This window comes from Aquila chrysaetos, assembly GCF_900496995.4.
Source record: "Aquila chrysaetos chrysaetos chromosome W unlocalized genomic scaffold, bAquChr1.4 W_unloc_1, whole genome shotgun sequence".
NCBI classification, from domain to species: Eukaryota; Metazoa; Chordata; class Aves; order Accipitriformes; family Accipitridae; genus Aquila; species Aquila chrysaetos.
The window spans coordinates 4,357,048-4,378,741 of NW_024470321.1; the positions used below are offsets into that span (position 1 = coordinate 4,357,048).

At 41.3% G+C, this 21,694-nt stretch overlaps 1 protein-coding gene across 1 annotated transcript in view; it reads right to left on the reverse strand.

Moving 5' to 3' along the window:
* Positions 1 to 21,694, reverse strand: part of LOC121232881 (ras-related protein Rab-3C-like) — a 208,784-nt gene that overhangs the window by 142,197 nt on the left and 44,893 nt on the right.

A 21,694-nucleotide genomic window follows, 5' to 3' on the forward strand; every position in this document is an offset into this window, starting at 1 on the left:
TATGACGTCATGCTCCGCATATAAAGCTGGGGGGAATGTCCTGGTTTCAGCCGGGATAGAGTTAACTGTCTTTCTAGTAGCTGGTACAGTGCTATGTTTTGAGTTCAGTATGAGAAGAATGTTGATAACACTGATGTTTTCAGTTGTTGCTAAGTAGTGTTTAGTCTAAAGTCAAGGATTTTTTCAGCTTCTGATGCCCAGCCAGTGAGAAGGCTGGAGGGGCACAAGAAGTTGGGAGGGGACAGAGCCAGGGCAGCTGACCCAAAGTGGCCAATGGGGTATTCCATACCATGTGACATCACATCTAGTATAGAAACTGGGGGGAGGGGGGGCGGGGGGAATCGCCACTCAGGGACTAACTGGGCATCGATTGGCGGGTGGTAAGAAATTGCATTGTGCATCATTTGTACATTCCAATCCTTTTATTATTACTGTTGTCATTTTATTAGTGTTATCATTATCATTATTAGTTTCTTCTTTTCTGTTCTATTAAACTGTTCTTATCTCAACCCACGAGTTTTACTTCTTTTCCCGATTTTCTCCCCCATCCCACTGGGTGCAGGGGGTGAGTGAGTGAGCGGCTGCGTGGTGCTTAGTTGCTGGCTGGGGTTAAACCACAACAGTCCCTTTTGGCGCCCAACGTGGGGCACGAAGGGTTGAGATAACAACAAACCTGACCAGAGCTTGTTAAAACAAATTTGTTACAAGCATTCATTATATTGGTCTAACAGTCGCTGGTCATTATGTTGATTTATGTGTCCTTAGAGTTGTTGCTCTGGTTTTTAAAGTTCTGTTATGTATCACCTCGCTTGCTGTATGTAGTCCCTGTGCTGCTGCTTATCATCTGTGGGAGGTGGATTAAGGTTTTCGCTTTGATGTATTGTATAACACTGGCTTATGGTATGATCAAGTTATCAGTTGTGGGATTAATCCGGTATTTGCACTCAGCATTGTCACCTTTATACTTCGGGAGCCATCTGTGGGAAACTATTAATAATTACACCATTTACCTTTCCTCCTTGGAAAACCAGTCTAAGGGTGGGGTACCTTTCTTCCCCTCTCCTTTCTCCTTCAGTCCAGTTACAATGGTGTTTGAGAATTTTGAAAAATTTGAATACCCTTGGGATGTTGAAACTAGCACGGTCCTAGCCCTACTGCTAGGAATTAGCATGCTCCTGAATGTGGTTCAGCTCTTGTTTAAGGTTAAACAACTATTTAAGAAGATCACCAAGAGATCTGCCCCAAGGCTGGATAATTATGAGTGGCAGGGTATGTGGGGTAGTATGGGCAAGTACCTAGAAAAGTGGGCACCTCCAATGTTTTGGAAATTCACCCCTGAACAAGTGCAGAATCCAGAAGAACTAGTAAAATATTTGGAAAAGGTATGCTGTCACCCTGGCAGCTCCAGAGAGATACAAATCACTGCAACGTGCTGGGGCCTGGCCCATGCCTATTGAGCCCTGTTCGACACCACTGAGTACCCTCAAGGGGAAGAGAAGGTCTCTGGACCTAACAACAAAACGATGAGCACTGCAGTCACCCAAACCTCGGCAACGGGTGCTGTGGTCCCTCCAGCCCCGGCGACGATCACTGTGGCTACCCAAACCTCAGCGACAGACACTACGGTTATCCAAAAGCCGGCGAGCGGTACTGCAACTGAACCAGCGGACCAACCCACACCAGTATCAGTTGCCCTCATACAGAAGAGGAAATATACAAAAAAAATCAGTTCGCTTAGCGAAGGAGGAAGATGAACCAGGGTCATCACGGGAACAGGAGTGTCGTGGTTTCAGCCCAGCCGGTAACAAAGGACCACGCAGCCGCTCGCTCACTCCTCCTGCCCCCCTCCGGTGGGATAGGGAGGAGACGGAGGAGAGAAAAGGAAAAAAAACCTGGAACCTTGAGGGTTGAGATAAGGGCAGTTTACTGGGACAACGCAAAAAAAGTTACAACAACAACAACAACGGTACTAATGAAAGAATATACAAAAAGAGTGATGCACAGTGCAACTGCTCACCACCCGGAACCCGACACTCCACCACTTCCCCCACCGACAGTCAAGAGAGCTCCCCCCAGCCCGCTCCCCATTTATATACTGGGCATGATGTCACATGGTATGGAATAGCTCCTTGGCTAGTTCAGGTCAGCTGCCCCGGCTATGCCCCCCCACCTCCCAGGTTCCTGTAAAAATTAACTCTATCCCAGCTGAACCCAGGACAAGGAGGAAGAGGCAGAACCAGAGGTAATCACTCGATCCCTATCCTTGAGTGAGCTGTGGGATATGCAAAAAGATTTTGGCCGCCGTATAGGTGAGCATATTATCACCTGGCTCCTCCGATGCTGGGACAATGGGGCAAAGAGCTTGGAATTAGAAGGTAGGGAAGCCAAGCAGCTGGGATCGCTTGCCAGGGAAGGTGGCATTGACAAGGCAATTGGAAAAGGGACACAAGCCATCAGCCTCTGGAGGCCACTCCTGTCAAGCGTGAAGGAAAGGTACCCCTTTAAGGAAGATATGTCAATCAAGCAAGTGGACCACCATGGAAAGAGGTATCCAATATCTGAGGGAATTAGCCATGCTAGACATGATTCATTATGACCCGGACAACCCACAATTACCCAAAGATCCACACGAAGTCCCATGCACATGACCCATGTGGCAGAAGTTTGTACGGAGCGCACCATCGTCCTATGCCAACTCACTGGTGATAATGACCTGGAAAGACGAAGAGGCACCGACAGTGGATGAAGTGGCTCGCCAACTCCGGCAATACGAAGAAAATCTCTCTTCCTCCCTACAAGCCTGCATTTCAGCTGTGGAGAAGCTGTCCGAGGATTTCCAGCAATTCAAAGAGGATATGTCCTACTCCCCACCTGTAAGGACCAATGTCTCAGCTATTAGGAGTGAGCGTTCCTCTGCCCAAGAGAGAGAATATAGAAGGTACACACCGCGAGGTGCCCTGTGGTTTTACCTATGTGACCACAGAGAGGACATAAGGAAATGGGATGGAAAACCTACCTCGGTCCTAAATGCATGGGTACGTGAGCTGCGAGGAAAAACCACCACAAAAGGGGATTCTACTAGGAAAAATGCCGCTCCAGTTTCCAAACAGAGTAGAAGGGCTGATCTTATTTCTGATCCTCCTGAAGGGACTTCTGAGCCAATTTTACGAGAAGTGAGTAATGGACACTCTGACCAGAATTAGAGGGGCCCTGCCTCCAGCCAGGTGGAGGAAAGGGATAACCGGGTCTATTGGACTGTGTGGATTCGATGGCCTGGCACATCACACTCACAGGAGTATAAGGCTTTAGTAGACACCGGCGCACAATGTACTCTAATGACATCAAGTTATAAAGGGGCAGAACCCATCTGTATTTCTGATGTGACAGGGGGATCCCAAGAGTTAACTGCATTGGAGGCTGAAGTAAGCCTAACTGGGAATGAATGGCAGAAACACCCCATTGTGACTGGCCCAGAGGCCCCGTGCATCCTTGGCATAGACTATCTCAGGAGAGGGTATTTTAAGGACCCAAAGGGGTATCGATGGGCTTTTGGTATAGCTGCCTTGGAGATGGAAGGAATTGAACAGCTGTCTACCCTGCCTGGTCTCTCTCAAGACCCTTCGATTGTGGGGTTGCTGAGGGTTGAAGAACAAGTGCCAATTGCTACCACGACGGTGCACCGGCGGCAATATCGCACCAAACGAGACTCCCTGATTCCCATCCACAAGTTGATTCACCAACTGGAGAGTCAAGGGGTGATCAGCAAAACTTGCTCACCCTTTAATAGTCCCATACAGTCAGTGCGAAAACCTAATGGGGAGTGGAGACTAACAGTTGACTATCGTGGCCTGAATGCAGTCAGACCGCCACTGAGTGCTGCCGTTCCAGATATGCTAGAACTTCAGTACGAACTAGAGTCAAAGGCAGCCAAGTGGTATGCCACAACTGACATTGCTAATGCATTTTTCTCAGTCCCTCTGGCAGCAGAGTGCCATCCAAAATTTGCTTTCACTTGGAGGAGTGTCCAGTACACTTGGAATCGATTGCCCCAGGGGTGGAAACACAGCCCCACCATTTGCCATGGACTAATCCAGACTGCACTGGAAAAAGGTGAAGCTCCAGAACGCCTGCAATACATTGATGACATCATCGTATGGGGCAACACAGCAGAAGAAGTCTTTGAGAAAGGGAAGAAAATAATCCAAATCCTTCTGAAAGCTGGTTTTGCCAAAAAAGAAGGTAAGGTCAAGGGACCTTCACAGGAGATCCAGTTCTTAGGAATATAATGGCAAGATGGACGTCATCAGATCCCTATGGATGTGATCAACAAAATAGCAGCTATGTCTCCACCGACTAATAAAAAGGAAACACAGGCTTTCTTAGGTGTCGTCGGGTTTTGGAGAATGCATATTCCAAATTACAGTCTGATTCTAAGCCCTCTCTATCAAGTGACCTGGAAGAAGAACGATTTTAAATGGGGCCCTGAGCAACAACAAGCCTTTGAACAAATTAAACGGGAGATTGTTCATGCAGTAGCCCTTGGACCAGTCTGGGCAGGACAAGATGTTAAAAATGTGCTCTACACCACAGCCAGGGACCATGGCCCTACCTGGAGCCTCTGGCAGAAAGCACCTGGGGAGACCCAAGGCCGACCCCTGGGGTTTTGGAGTCGAGGATATGGAGGATCTGAGGCTCGCTATACTCCAACTGAAAAAGAGATATTGGCAGCATATGAAGGAGTTCGAGCCGCCTCAGAAGTGGTTGGTACTGAAACACAGCTCCTCTTAGCACCCCGACTGCCAGTGCTGGGCTGGATGTTCAAAGGGAGGGTCTCCTCTACACATCACGTGACTGATGCCACGTGGAGTAAGTGGGTCGCACTGATCACACAACGGGCTCGCATAGGAAACCCCAGTCGCCCAGGAATTGTGGAAGTGATCATGGACTGGCCAGAAGGCAAAGATTTTGGAATGTCGCCAGAGGAGGAGGTGACACGGGCTGAAGAGGCCCCACTGTATAATAAACTGCCAGAAAATGAGAGGCAATATGCCCTGTTCACTGATGGGTCCTGTCGCATTGTGGGAAAACATCGGAGGCGGAAGGCTGCTGTATGGAGTCCTACACGACAAGTCGCAGAAACTGCTGAAGGAGAAGCTGAATCGAGCCAGTTTGCAGAGGTGAAAGCCATCCAGCTAGCGTTAGACATTGCTGAAAGAGAAAAGTGGCCAGTGCTCTATCTCTATACTGACTCATGGATGGTGGCAAATGCCCTGTGGGGGTGGTTACAGCAACAGAAGCAGAGAAACTGGCAGCGCAGAGGTAAACCCGTTTGGGCTGCCACACTGTGGCAAGATACTGCGTCCTGGCTAGAGAATCTGGTTGTAAAAGGACATCATGTAGATGCTCACGTACCCAAGAGTCAGGCCACTGAAGAACATCAAAACAACCAACAGGTGGATCAGGCTGCCAAGATTGAAGTGGCCCAGGTGGACCTGGACTGGCAACATAAGGGTGAGCTATTTATGGCTCAGTGGGCCCATGATACCTCGGGCCATCAGGGAAGAGATGCAACATATAGATGGGCTCATGATCGAGGGGTGGACTTGACCATGGACACTATCGCACAGGTTATCCATGAATGTGAAACGTGCTGCAATTAAGCAAGCCAAGCGGCTGAAACCCCTGTCGTATGGAGGGCGATGGCTGAAATATAAAGAGTGGGAGGCCTGGCAGATTGACTATATCGCACTCCCACGAACCTGCCAAGGCAAGTGCCATGTGCTTACAATGGTGGAAGCAACCACTGGATGGCTGGAAACATATCCTGTGTCCCACGCCACTGCCCAGAACACTATCCTGGGCCTTGAAGAGAAAGTTTTATGGCAACACGGCACCCCAGAAAGAATCGAGTCAGACAACGGGACTCACTTCCGAAACAACCTCATAGACACCTGGGCCAAAGAACATGGCATTGAGTGGGTGTATCACATCCCCTATCATGCACCAGCCTCCAGAAAAATCGAACAATACAATGGACTGTTAAAGACTACATTGAGAGCAATGGGGGGTGGAACCTTCAAACACTGGGATACACATTTAGCAAAAGCCACCTGGTTAGTCAACACCAGAGGACCTGCCAATCGGGGTGGCCCTGTCCAGTCAGAAGTTTTACGTACTGTAGAAGGGGATACAGTCCCTGTAGTGCACATAAAAAATATGTTAGGGAAGACAGTCTGGGTTACTCCTGCCTCAGGCAAAGGTAAACCCATTCGTGGGATTGCTTTTGCTCAAGGAACTGGGTGCACTTGGTGGGTGATGCAAAAAGATGGGGAAGTCCAATGTGTGCCTCAAGGGGATTTGATTTTAGGTGAGAATAGCCAGAATTAAACTGTATGATATTAGCTGCTATATAATCCTGCTACTCTATGTTATCATTACTATAATTGTTATATGCTATATCCATAGTACTACAGTAAGAATCACTTAGATCAAGCAAGGAAGAACTGTGATAAAACTGAGCAAAGCGCAGTAGTGATGGAACCAGAACTGACTCCAGCATGCAACAATCCAACGGTGCACACCATCCTCCTGCTGCGTCCAGTGTCACCTGCTCGTCACACCGCACTGAAGCCCAATCCTGCTCTGCCGACTGAGAAGACTTTGCACCATCCCTCCTGCCCAGAAAGACTGGTATGACAGATGGAGCCCAGAGTTGGGAACTCAATGAACATTTTATGAACACAACCCATAAACTAAAGGAATGATATCTCTTTGTGTGCATACATATATACGTATATATATATCAATGTTTATATGTCGCAAAGGGATGGAAAAGCTGATGATGATTGACTGGGATGTAACTGAAGGTATGGGAACTGAGCATGACATCAATGGTATAGAATAAGGGGTGGAAACTGTCCTGGTTTCAGCCGGGATAGAATTAATTGTCTTCCTAGTAGCTGGTACAGTGCTATGTTTTTGAGTTGTTAGGTATGAGAAGAATGTTGATAACACTGATGTTTTCAGTTGTTGCTAAGTAGTGTTTAGTCTAAAGTCAAGGATTTTTCAGCTTCTGATGCCCAGCCAGCAAGAAGGCTGGAGGGGCACAAGAAGTTGGGAGGGGACACAGCCAGGGCAGCTGACCCAAAGTGGCCAACGGGGCACTCCATACCATGTGACATCATGCCTAGTATATAAACTGGGGGGAGTGGGGGCGGGGGAATCGCCACTCAGGGACTAACTGGGTGTCGATCGGTGGGTGGTGAGCAATTGCACTGCGCATCATTTGTACATTCCAAACCTTTTATTATTACTGTTGTCATTTTATTAGTGTAATCATTAACATTATTAGTTTCTTCTTTTCTGTTCTATTAAACTGTTCTTATCTCAACCCACGAGTTTTACTTCTTTTCCCAATTTTCTCCCCCATTCCACTGGGTGGGGGGGGGAGTGAGGGAGTGGCTGCGTGGTGCTTAGTTGCTGGCTGGGGTTAAACCACGACAGGGAAGAAGGAGGAAGGGGGGGACGTTCAGAGGTATGGCATTTGTCTTCCCAAGTAATATTTACACATGATGGAGCCCTGCTTTCCTGAACACCTGCCTGCTGATGGGAAGTAGTGAATTAATTCCTTGTTTTGCTTTGCTTGCGCACACGGCTTTTGCTTTACCTGTTAAACTGTCTTTATCTCAACCCACAAGTTTTCTCACCTTTACTCTTCTGATTCTCTCCCCCATCCCACTGGGTGGGGGGAGTGAGTGAGTGAGTGGCTGTGTGGTGCTTAGTTGCCAGCTGGGGTTAAACCACAACAATCATTCTTCTCATAAACTAATAAAGTAAAAAAAAGGAGATTCTACATACATCAGAAACCACTTGCAGAATAGGAAATATAACAAAGCCAGTTACTGAAACCGAACAAGTTCTTAGGTAAAATATATGGATTCAGTTCATTCTGGATTACAGCTGCTACTGCTTTGATGTAGTTTCAGTGATCCAAGCCAGAAAGCTAATGTAGAAGTTAGATCCTAATAGGTCCCACAGGAGGTTAGACTATGTCTTTGCAGGAAAGGCCAGACAGACCTAAACTTTTTCTGCTTATACTCTGAGCTGGCCAATCCTATACCAACTGTGGTCTGGAGGTTAGATAGCTGCATTAACAGAACTGCTCCCAAATTTTCTGGTGGTATTACTGAATATTAAGGTATTAAGACTCTTGCGCTAAGCCTGTGCATATTCTAATACTCAGAGGTCAGTTTTTTCTCAGTAGGTCATATTCTGTAAATAAGATGAAAGTATCATTGAAATGTTGAGTAAAATCATTTATTAGCAGAAGAAATATCACCTGTCATTATTTAAAACCATTTCTTTGTATTTCTTTTATGAAATAAGGTTTACTCTCACATGTTTTTCTGGCTTAATTTATTTGATTTGATAGTAGAGAAAAGAGCTGGGAGGGACAGAAGGAAAATATGGCCTATAGCAAGCACACAATACAGCTTTTCTGTACAGAAGAGAGATGATTTTCAAACAAGTTTTGTCAGTGTCTATCTGTTTGTTTGTCAGAGACATATATGATTGGAAATATGATGGTATGACAAGCAGGAGCCCACTGCTACTGAAGCAAACCTTATTTTGCTGCAGGTGATTTCCACTGAAGCCTGTCTGCAGATAAGAGTGAACAGCCCTAGCAATAAAGCAGTAAGTCAGTGAGGTTTCCTATCCAAGACACCAACTACTTTCTGTGCAGTGTTAAAGGGAGTTAGTATGGGCTTAGGCATTCTTGATTACAGAGGAAAAAAATGAGTGTAAAGGAAGGCAAATCAAGATAAAAGTTCTTAAATCATTTTACACAAAGGGAAATGAAACTGCAGATGAGGATCCAAATATTGACTGACTTTGGGATAGGAGATGCTCTTCTGGACCTAGGCATTTGGTTTGGGTCAGTCAGGGAAGGAACCAGGTATTTGGGGTTGCTCTCAATACAGGCATCTAATATGTGGCTGTAGCTAATGCTATGTTAATGTGATGATAATAAAGAAGATTTTTCTAAAGTGGTATTTCAGTGTATGGCATAGATGGATGGCCATGAATAAAGTGGAATTTATTAGTTTCAAATGTTGATAATCACATTCCTGTTGGTATTATTTTCAACTCACTTGCTATAAGGAAGCAACTGAAATTTTAATTGGCCTAACATACAAATTCTGCAGTAGAGTGTTTATGATCATGTAAGAAATGAACCCAAATATCAGTAATCAATGTTGTCAAAACTTTTGTTCCACACATTCATAAGCAACTCCTTTGTATTCTAACTAGAATATATTCATAAATACCCTAAAGACAGCTCCTTTTGTGTGACCTTTAAGGAACTCAAATATCATTTGTCAGGACAAATAGCACATTAGAAACATCAAATACTTTAATATTAAATATATTTTATTACAATGATTTAATTTATTTGAAACAGATAATGCAACAATGTAAGTGGCCTTTCTCTCTGCTTATTAGCTTTTATTCTTATGGAAGAACTGAGCAGAAAAGAACTAATTTCCATATTCCATCATATTTATATCTGCAAATCACTATGATTTTTATCCTCAGGTACTGGTTTGTACTTGAAGAAAACCTTTTCCAATTTAGGTATGGTTACTGGCTGCTGCTATGTTATCTTAGTCCTTTTTGCAAGACCATAGAATTGATCTGATGACCATCTTTTTAGGTTTAAATTCTGAAATATAATGTCTGTATTTTGCACTGAATGATGTTTACTTCTAAGCAAACTAAATAAAATAAGCCTGAGGAAGAATAAAATTTGACATGTTATTGACTGGCATTTTAACCAAGGCAGTTCATTTCCATCTTTGATAGGCAGAAAACAAGACACACAGATCATTTTGGGGGCCTTTTCATTCATGTAGGTAATGTCTGATAAGGACAACTAACTGTTCATTAAAGAAGTAGAGTGGAAAAGCAAAAAGCAGAAGGGAATGAATGGCAGTGAGGGAATGCTTTATGAAAAGTTCCATGCACAGAAGACAAAAAGGGGTATTTTACAAAACTTAATCAAAACAAAAAGGGTCTCAGCAGCTGCAAGGAATATTTTTAATTAAATATATTCACTTTCATAAATTCTTCTATTAGCTTCTGTTTAGGTGATCCTATCCTATCTTAGTGAATCTTTTTTAATAGGCACCAGATTTTAAATATTAAATCACAAAACAATGAGCTTTAGTGGACATAGTACTTTAGAAATTACCCAGCTTCTGAGCATTGCATGCAGCATGCTGGCTAATAGCCTGTGGTCCTGAGTATTTGGAAGACTATGAGACATGCACAGTTTGGTCTTGTGTGCTCTGATGTCTCTAGCGTGTTTTGTTTGGGTTGTTTTTTTTCTTAATTCTTTCACCTATGATTGAAATTAGGTATTTGCAAACATTTTTATGCTCCAGATTCTGATATGTATGATTTCATATTACAAAAATTCATTTCTTTTTGCCAGAAATTTGATAGCCAAAAGGACCAGTAAAGATCTTGAATAGGGCATGTATATCTGTAGGCAGTGAAAGAGGAATGGCAGAGGTATAGATTGAGTACAAAATATCTATTTCTGGCTCAGGGTGAAGATAGCAATCTGGTACATATTTGGCCAACTGTCCTTTCTCATATGTGTATCAAATAGGATCTGGAGATAGATAATTCTAGATTACCTTGGCTGTTCATTTAAGTTAAAGCTGTGAATTTGACAGTACTATAAAGCTTAAAGTGAAGATACACTAGTTATTTTTACAGTAACCACATGAACCAGGTTTTTGTCATGTGCTTCTCCCTTGAAACCACCCTTTAATAACATTATGGGAAATTTCCTACAGATTCTCATTATTAACACGTAACTGCCATACCACTGAAGGCCTTAGTGTATGGGGAATGCACCAACTGCTGACAACAATGCTCACAGAGAAACAGAGATATAATGTAATAGCCATCTGTGCAAGTAGAAATGCTTAGAAATAGCGAGCTAGCTGATTCTAGAAGAACCCATATTCCACACGAAGTTAAGAGTTTATGGGGCTGGAAGTTTCAAAACACAAAACAGAGAAACCAAGGTTCTGATAGTAATCTTGAAAATAATAACTATTTAGGCTTACAAAGTATGATTAGCTGAGTTAATTTAGCAAAAGTAAATCCTCCTTACTGTCAAGTCCTGCTAAGCTAGACTTCATCCAGAATGTGTCATACTAGCTTAGACTACACCAGTGTTTTTGAGCAATACGTTAAATCAGGCCCTTCTTGAACTCACTTGCTGAGTGTGTGCTCTCCCTCCCACCCTTGCCTAGCACTGCACCACTGACAGGAACAATACTTTATGTAGATAACTTCCAAGTTGAGTTACTCATTTTTAATGCAGACAGTTTTGAAGGTGAAAGCAAACAGCATTTGGCAGCAAGAACTTCTAATGAGCCTGTCATGAAGGAATTCAGTCTGCAAAACACAAACTGATTTTGTTGCACTCAGGTGACTCTGTGCCTCTGCATTTCTGTCCTGTATGCTAAACATACAAATATCATTTTAGATCCCTTTCCCCACAGTACAAGTTTTACTCATATCACAATACAGCTTGTTATGTGCCAAAAAAATGGCAGCAGTAGAGGAGGATTTATTGGACAGCGTTTATATCTCTGCTGCACATCCACAACATTTGAAGACAGGCAAACAGAAAGATAAAGTTAGAAATGTGAATTGGGTGAATTCTCACTTTGCAGCTCAAAATTTTCTGTTAAGGTAAACAAAATTGGCACAGCAATCAAGAACTGTGGCCCCTTTATGAGTTTCATGTTTCTTTCCTGCTGTTGCTTCCCAAAGGTTATTTATATACTCCATCAAAGAGACTATATTTTTCTAATTTCTCCTATTGATACATAAAAGGACTTGAGGCAGTAAGTGAATGAAAATCTAAACCAGCTCTTTTCAGAGCAACACAAAAGACATGTCTGATCCTTCCTCAGGGATCTCTGGGATCTTAGGGAAGAAAGGATAAAAGAAAAGTATGACAAACAAACAAAAAAAACCAGTAAGAGAGCTGTTCAGGGAGGGGCAAAGGACAACCTCTACAAGAAACCTCTGAGACCAGGGGTGGACAGGGATAAACCCATGCTGCTAGCCACCCAGGAAGAGCAGCTGTGGGTCTATAGCAGAAGCAACTGGGCAGGGCACAAAGAAAGGAAAGGGAGGAAAGCTGCTGGAACAGGAGGAGCTGACTATCCTGGGAGCACTGTTTCTCAACAAACAGCACTTCCAACAGAAAGTGTTAGGCACATAGAAACACAGACATATGAACATTTACAACTAGGAATGGAAAACACAGTTCAAAACAATTTCTTTAGCTAATGTATGCACAAAAAGATGTAACACTGCATATTGCCAACTCAGTCTTTGCTTATGTACCTATCTCCTGTCAGCAGCTCTTTCCAGTCTTCTCATGGCTTTGGTTTCCCTGGAATTCTGTTCTTTTATATACATATGTGTGTAAGCATGTGTGCATGCGTGCATGTGTTTGTAGAAATATATATATTTATATTTAAAAAAACATTTGGAGCTTGAAAAGCCAGCTACTCAGCTTGCCAATACACATCTGCTAGAGCTGTATGCTAGTCCTTAGAACTCACCCCAAAAGTCACAGCTGACAGTTCATTCATCGTATGGGAGGGATATGGGAGCATGGCGGGGCCAGCTGGAAATAGTTGGGGCTGGAGCAGCAGGGAGAGGCATTATTCCAAATGCAGCTAGTAAAATGGGCCTGGAAGGGCTGTCCTGGCAGGCAGAAGGTGGGGCAGAGCTTACCCTAGAGGGATAGTTTGGCTCCCAGAAAGTCCCAGTCAGAGTTGTAAAAGTACTTTACTGCCAGATTTGCTTCCTCTCACTCCATCCATGCAGCTGGTGACCGTGCCTGAAGTTCATTTCCTTTTACATTTTCTATTTTCCTCTTTTCCTGTTCTTTCTTCTCTCTCCTTTAAGACTTGCATAAAACTTTCATTCTCTGCAGTCCAGCTACCATACCTTCCTAAAGCACAAAGCTTAGCAAAGCCACGGTATCACTGTCTCCTTTCTAGCCCAGCATAACTTGACCTCAGCTGTCATCTGTTCTGGATACGTGTTTTGAGCCCCTCTGCCATTTTAGTGCAGGTCTCTCTCCCTGTCACAAACTACAGCTTTCTCCTTGTCCTGTCTTCGCTTTGATTGTGGCCTGTCCTGCTCTGGGGGAGGTGAGGATCAATTCCTCTGGTCCTTCTTCCCCATCTTTGAACATACTTTATAAAACACCTGTCAGATCAGTCAGACCTGGCATTCTCTTCAAAAGTAAAATAGATTAATTAAAGCAACACTTTATATTTTAACCAAACTTGATGTTAGGTCTTGAGAAGGATTTCTCTTTCTGGAAAGGCTCAGGTTTTACTTTCAAGATATCTTTTTTCTTTTATTTTATGAAGAGTGTTGCAGAATTAAACATTAAGTACAGCTCCAAAAATGTATAGTGGAAATCATGAATTTACAAAATATTCTAATTTGCAGTTCATATAATAATGCAAGTATTTTTTTCTGAGTAAAATTAAAAGGCAAATTAGTATTGGAGCCCAGCTTGTAACTACAGCTAGGGAAAAATCAGTTGAATAACTTTATATTTGTATTATTTTTAATTACTTGTAAATCAGACTGTACAAATTTCCTCATATTTTCAGGGAAAAAAAATGAGACAACAGAGAGCCATTCTGAAAAAATGTTATATACAAACAAAACCAGCAAAGCTATGATAAGTATCTTTGTTCTACAGGCAGCTATTACCATATAGGAAGCAGCACTGGAAAACCATGTGATATTCTTAGATTTGTCATATTTCCTTTTTAAAGCTCCTGCTCCCAGAGTCCTGTGATTGTACAAGAACAGCAACTTTTTTTTTTTTTTTTAATCTTTGTAGTTAGAGACCAAAAATGTGGCCCAGTGCATAAGGAAAAAACAAAAGGCATTTAATATGGACTGAAATCACTGTATTAAGAATAAAACTTTCACTAAAACCAAAATCGTTTTGAAATGCTGACACCTGACACTGAATTCTGGCAAAGCTTGGAATGATCAGAACAACCTGCTTTTGAGTGAAAGGGACACAAAGGAATGTTAGATCTATAATAACATTAGAAGGAATGGTAATCTTAGAAACCTGACACTCAAACACACTATGGACAATCTTCAAACTTGACAGAAAGTCTCCTTAACCTCCAGGAATTTACTTGGTACCTTTGAAAGTTAATGAACAGTGGTCATCATCCTTACAGTGGGATGAGGATAGGTTGCAACAAAGTCAATCCTAATGCTGTGAGACTTATGCCTATTAGGAAAATAAGAAGCAGAGCTGTTTCATCCATAGATGAAGCAGACACTAAACACTTGGCTTTGGTGACTGCTAAAGGTATTTGCAACTTGATGGTGTTTCAAACTGGCTCTTCATTCCACAAAGTGCTTGGTAGCCTAAAAATAGGTGTGTTCTTGCCCTATGACAAATGTGGTAGGTTTTTTTTTTGGTTTTTTTTTGTTTTGTTTTTTTTTTTTTTTGTTTTTTTTTTTTTTTAAACAGCTGTGCTAAAGCTTTTACATCTTTGTCTGATCTTCCACCATTTTTTAAAGGCATTTGCCTTTCATTTAGCAGAGATGGGAGAAAACACCGAGCTAAAATATAAATTCAAAGACTTAACAGTCAGCTTGACTCTATCACATAAACAGAGAGCAATGCCCAGGTGTATTGGAATGCCACAGTACCTTTCTCCCTCTTACCCATTTCTGTACTTTGATTATATACTTATAAATCTGTTGGATTAACTACTCTCTTGAACTTGTTATTCATAAAATATGAGTAATAAGCTTTCAGCTTTCTCTCTCCCTTGTAATTCTGACCTATTCTGTGTGTTGAAGACAGCTTTCTCTATTAATATTCATTACTTATATTTCATTAACTTGCCCTTATTATTCAGGATGAGGTGGGCTCCATAGATAGAGAAAAGTTTGACCAGCCATTTTGATAATAGTTCTATGTTAGTGGCTCATTGCACTGCAAAAATTTGCATAATACTTTCATCATGTTACAATATTATGCAAATCCTTGTCCACTGATTAGGTAACGGTACCTCTTAGCTATTGAGAGCTATGAACATAAGTCTTTCCTCATGACACCACCGAGCTTAGCACATTCTTGTTCCGGGCACAGTTTTGCAACTGTCCAACTCCAAGAGAAAAATGAATTAGAGGTACAAAGGATCTTTTAAAGCCATAAACCAAGCACTCTTGCCAGAAACTCTCTCTCTCCACCTCTGCTTTTCCTTGTGATAAATCCCTGTGTTTAAATCTGCAGTGAAGTTTCTCTCATTTAGAACAAGTTACAGGAATGTTCCTATTAAACATTAATAACCTTCCAAACCTCTCCAGAAGTAAAAGAATGCATTTCTGTGCAGAATATTAAGTTTACAAAACATGTTTAAAGGCTCATTAGAATTACTATCAACTCATGCTTTTTACATAAAAATGTTTTAAATCTCAATTACCTATAAAAAGGAAAAGAAACATTCTGCAATACAGAACAAGCCACATTTTACCTATTTTAAGCAAGAAACTATAAATGCAATATTTCTGGAAGAGTTCAGGCATGGCTGAAGTTCAATCCCATTCAGAACTTCCATGAGGACTAGTATAAGGCACAGCTTAGTGCTTTCAAAAACCTGCAGAATAAAAGTACCAGACTACAGTGTGGTCTGTGCTAAAACAGTTTCCTCCTGCTTTGCCAACATAACGTTGCTTTAGAGCTGTCTGGAATTTTCCTTGCGCAGTGATCTGTAGGTAACTTCTGTATCCTCTTTCTATGGCTGTGGCAGACATTGTCTTCTGGGGCAGACATCAAAGATACCTAAAGAAGTTCTGGTAGCTCTTTGTATATCATGCCTTAGGCAGGTATTTTAGGATTTTATGGTTTAGCTGAAAAAGCAGCTGGTGCTTTCCAGAGAACTTCACCAGTGATATATCGAAGGCACACAATACCACCACCTTTTCTCCACTGGCAATGCAGTTCCTTCATGCCTTTCAGGGAGCTGTTCCCTCCCCTGACACAGAACTACCGAGAGCTGTGTTTGCAGGACAGTCTCCATCAAACTCTCTTTTCTTCCACTTTTAACTCCTTTACTCTCCAACAGTCTGTCATCACCAAATACTCCCTTAATATGTGACTGTGGGTGAGATCTTTGAATTCCCCATCATCTTAGCTTTTTCTTGGGTCTGATTGTAGTGATTAGTAATTTAGGTTTGCAATGATAGGTATTATACAGCATGGTCAGTTGGCCAGAATCATTAATGAACATCATGTTCCAGGTCAGTTCTTCTGCCACCTTCAACACATTCAGATGAACCTATCCAAAATGCTTCTGTGTTAAAGGGAAAGATGGAGACAGGTGGAACAGGACAGATTATGTCAGCCATCAGGTTCTGGAAGTTTTTTTACAGCATGGGAGTCCACTGCTACATCCAGACAGCTTATGACACAAAGGTGATTCATGAAAGACCAAAAATCTGACTCCAAGACTTTTAGACTTTGAATAATTTTCTCTAGTTCTTTCAAAGCTGATCTTTAATTAACAACTCTTACAAGACTCCAGAAAATCTATTTTTTTGGCTTTTAATTATTTTAGTTTCCCCATGGAAAAATTAAGAGGACACATCCTCTATAACAAAAAGATACCTTTATCATCAATATGCTGCTAGAATTATCTACATCTAGATAGGATTTGTCTATTAACTTTGGGAATCTTAAATTGTATTGAAGTTATCAAGAAAAAAAGTCTCATCAAAACAAGATGCAATTCTTAGATAAGCCATAAGCACTGCTAGAATCTATTCAAAAAGGAAAAAAAGGTTAAAGATGCCAAATAGAAACAAGAATATAATCTACTATATGATTCTGGAAAATATATTATTTAAACTAAATGCCTCTATGTTCTCTTGCTTGTCAGTAAGTTAGTAAATACCCCTACACCGTGCCTGGTAATATCAAAAGTTTATACCTAGAACACTTCACTCATGTCCTGGTATTTCATGAGAGAAATGTGATTTAAGAGAGCACAGGTGATTCTGACAAGGAAATATTTATTTACCCTGAAAACATCTCAGCAGTTGACATAGTTTAACACACATCAACCAACCATGACCTTTATGTTGTTCCAGTTTGAGTGTGAATTATTAAAGAAAGAGTTGTAAAAAGAAGTTAAATATGTCAGATATGATTAATCTATGAATCTTACATTATTTCAAGTACAGTGCCCTTATACTTGCATTCTCTTCATGGGGAGTTCTGGCATAAAGTGGCATAATCAAACTAGATTTCAGCTAAGTTGCTTTATAATTTGGCCCCTAATCTCTCTTCTTTTTTAGCTCAGACTGGGTGAGAGATATGTTTAGTATATGTATAATCATATTTAGCAATTCTAATGAACTCTTTGTAATTTTAAACTCAAACTTTTGAGAAGAACACAGTCTCACCAGAAAGCATAATTGCCAGACCTATTAATATTTCTTGGTTTTTATTAGTAATGAGAAATTCAGTCTTTTTACATGTGGCAGATATTTTGAAGTCCTGGTCACTGTGCATTAGATGTGGTACAGTAGCTGGTATCAGTACCAGCATTATGGGTATATATGTTAATTTAGGAAGGAGAATTAAAAACACATTATCTCATCCTATTACTCTCTCAGAAATGGTCACATTTTGTTCCCATAGGTTTTTGTTCAAAGAAATCCTGAAATAATTAGCAAGTTTTATTTAACAGATAAGTTTCCAGTATCATTTTAAGCTGAACACTCCCACTGACAATCTGTAAGCAGAGACAGTTCATGATGCAACCCTAAACAAAACACAGTGATGTTACTTCCTTGATCAGTGCAAAGCTATTTCATGGGTTTGGATGTTTATTTTTCTTTTTTTAAAGTATTATAACATCACATGGATATAAATAAGCTATATAAGTTTTCATTACATAAGAATTTGGCCCTAGGTGTAAACACCTCTGACAAAAGTCTTCAAAAAGAGTGCTCATTAAGTTGGATCCTGATTTTATCAAAGTACAAACATATAAAGGTACTAAATATATTTAGGGGGATTTATTGGATGCACTCTGTTTTTAAATGCCTAAATAATTTGCATGCTTAGGCCTTAAATATTTAGAGATTTACTTTCCAACCTCTTGAAGACAATACAACTTCAGCATACTTGTCACCTGCCAACTAGGTTGCAACAGATTTTCCTGTACAAACTATAACCTTTGTGAGAAAAACATAGGCACGTAGGTAGGTGTGAGCGTGCAAATTCACATGCCTGGACGAACTAAAAGACAGGTAGCATTTACAGTGTATTTATGTAGAAATACCCTTACCTGTTCTTCAGCCGTTTTTCTTAAGCATCTATTACTGGCAACCATCACAGAGAAAGTATTGGACTAGCTGGACCTTTGGTCTGATGCAATATAGTCATCCTTATGATCTTACAAAACATTTAGGAAAGCTCAAAACTAGTATTTAGTGTCAACTTTGGTGAAATTTTGCTAGAAAATCCAATATCTTTTTTTTTTTTTTTTCCCTAAAGAGTGATGAACAACAGCAGTTTCAACAACAAAGAAATATATATTTATTTATCTATATTTATTAACTAATTTGATATCCTTCTATGATAGGGTCACCCACCTAGTGGATGAAGGGAAGGCAGTGGATGTGGTTTTTCTGGATTTTAGTAAGACTTCTGATAGTGTCCCTCACAGCATCCTTCTGGACAAGTTGTCCCACTGTGAGATGAGCAGGTTCACGGTGCGCTGGGTGAAGAACTGGCTGAATGACAGGGCTCAAAGGGTTGTAGTGAATGGGGCTACATCTGGCTGGTGACTGGTCACCAGTGGCGTTCCTCCGGGTTCAATCCTAGGGCCAGTTCTGTTCAATATTTTTATCAATGATCTGGATGCAGGAGCTGAATGCACCATTAGCAAGTTTGCTGACAATATTAAACTGGGAGGTGCTGTTGACACTCTCGAGGGATGAAAGGCCTTGCAGAGGGATCTGGATAGACTGGAGCATTGGGCAATCAGTGGCATGAAATTTAACAAGTCCAAATGCCAGATTCTGCACCTGGGATGAAGCAACGCTGGACAGAAGTATAAATTGGGAGAGGAGTGGCTTGAGAGCAGCCCTGCAGAAAGAAAGGGATCTGGGGATGCTGGTTGACAGCAGGCTCAATATGAGCCACCAGTGTGCCCTGGAAGCCAAGAGGGCAATCCGCATCCTGGGGTGCATTAAACACAGTATAACCAGCCAGTCAAAAGAGGTGATTATCCCACTGTATTTAGTGTTGGTGCAGCCTCACCTTGAGTATTGTGTGCAGTTCTGGATCCCACAATTTAAGAAGGATGTTAAGGTACTCAAATGCATCCAGAGGAGGACAACAAAGCTGGTGAACGGGCTGGAAGGCATGTCCTATGAGGAGCGGCTAAGGACTCTGGGTTTGTCTAGTTTGGAGAAAAGGAGGCTGCGGGGTGACCTCATTGCTCTCTGCAGCTTCCTGAGGAGGGGAAGTGGAGAGGGAGGTGCTGAGCTCTTCTCCCTGGTATCCAGTAATAGGACGCACAGGAATGGTTCAAAGCTGTGCCGGGGAGGTTCAGACTGGACATTAGGAAGCATTTCTTTACCGAGAGGGTGGTCAAACACTGGAACAGGCTTCCTAGAGAGGTGGTCAATGCCCCAAGCCTGTCAGTGTTTAAGAGGCATTTGGACAATGCCCTTAACAACACGCTTTAACTTTTGGTCAGCCCTGAAGTGGTCAGGCAGTTGGACTAGATGATCGTTGTAGGTCCCTTCCAACTGAACTATTCTAGTCTATTCAAGAGTTTCTTCAAAAATGGAGCAATAAGTGAAGCAAAGAACATGTATCAAAAGAAGAAGGATACTAACTAGGAATTTTTCCTCCTATATTTATATTTCAAAAAGCATCAGCAAGATGTAAAACTTCAAACCCTATTCCTTCATGTGTAGACAAGTGCCTATGGAACTTGGCAAGGGAATCTAGAACCAGATCTTCACAAGTATATGACAAACTTCATAAATGCATAGGTAGGCAGATGCACTTTAAAAAAAAAAAGTCTAGAAGTCCCCACACAGAGAAGTAACTTCCAACAGGAATTCAGGCTTTCAGGTGCTTTGCTGGATGAGGACTAGTATGGTAATCACATTCTGGGATAAAAATCTTAGATGAACAAACATTACTTCTTGGACTTTTAAGGAAATCTGATTTTTTTTAGACTTAGGTAAAGAGAGTTGAGGGTTAACATAATTTGTAAAACTAACACTTTGTGTTTATAAATTTATGAAAAGAATGTGAAACTGCTGATGCTTTATCATTTACAAGTGATGACCATTTTAACTGTTACATATGAATAACAGTTTGCTGACTACTCACAGACAGTAAATAATATGACCCCATGGGGAAAAAAGATCAAATAAAATTCACTAAAAATACTCATTATATTTGTCGCACTATCTCCGCTGCGACAATCTAGGGAAAACGACACATCGCCAGGGACTCGCCCTGGGGAGAAAACGGACTAACACAGATACTGTGGATCAAACGATTTCTCCGTTTATTAACTGCGCAACACTCGGTTATATATGTTTCTAGTATCTACTCACGCATAAGCCATTTGTTGATTGGTTAACATGTGCCGTTCACGCGCTTAAACAATAGTCTAATTGCATAAAGTCCTCTAATCACGCGAATAGTTTCCTCCGCCTGCATGCTGTCTTGCACTGTCTTCAGTCACGTCGCCCTCCTGTTATCAGTCACGTACGCCCGACCTTGTTCTACTTTTTGTGCATTCTTCAGCAAGCTCATAATAATTGTGCCTTTGTGGAGTTAGCAAACTTACAACAACAGTTGTGCCTTGTGCAGTTTCCTTCGTCCTCCCACAATTTCTCCCACAAATTCTCCCACAATATTAGTGGTAAATTATCTGAAGAAATAATAATGCCAGTTTTGATTTTTGATGCAATGTTATTTCATTGGAAAATGCTGAATTATCCAAAATGAACTTTTACCGAAGTTTATGCTTGTGTGAAAAATTTCATTACAGCAGGTAATTGGATTAAATCAAATCCATCAAGGAATTACTGGCCAAAAGTATAGAATAACTCTCACCAGAAATAGGTACTAGGCCATAGGTTGTAGAAATCCATGGAGTAACAGAATCATAAAAACATTGTCTGGAAGGGACTGTTGGATATGGTGGACCTGACTCCAAGTGCCCAGGCTATCTTCTGGTTCACATTTACAAACTTAGAGCACAACATACACAAAGGCACAAGAGATGCTATATCACTTTACACCTGAGAATTTGTGCAATTATTTTGAAGATTTGCTTCTACTACATCACCCAAATACAACAGATCTTTTTAGAATCTAAGCAGATAGATTTCTCAGTTTTCTGAGAAACTCAGTTTCTAATTTTACACTACTGATTTAATTTTCCTTTGGTTTATTTTTTAAATCAGCAAGTGAACCAATGGATTATGGGATCCAATAACATGAATTTTTCAAGCAGAGTACAATTAGAGAAAAAAGACTTGTTGGTTCTGTAGC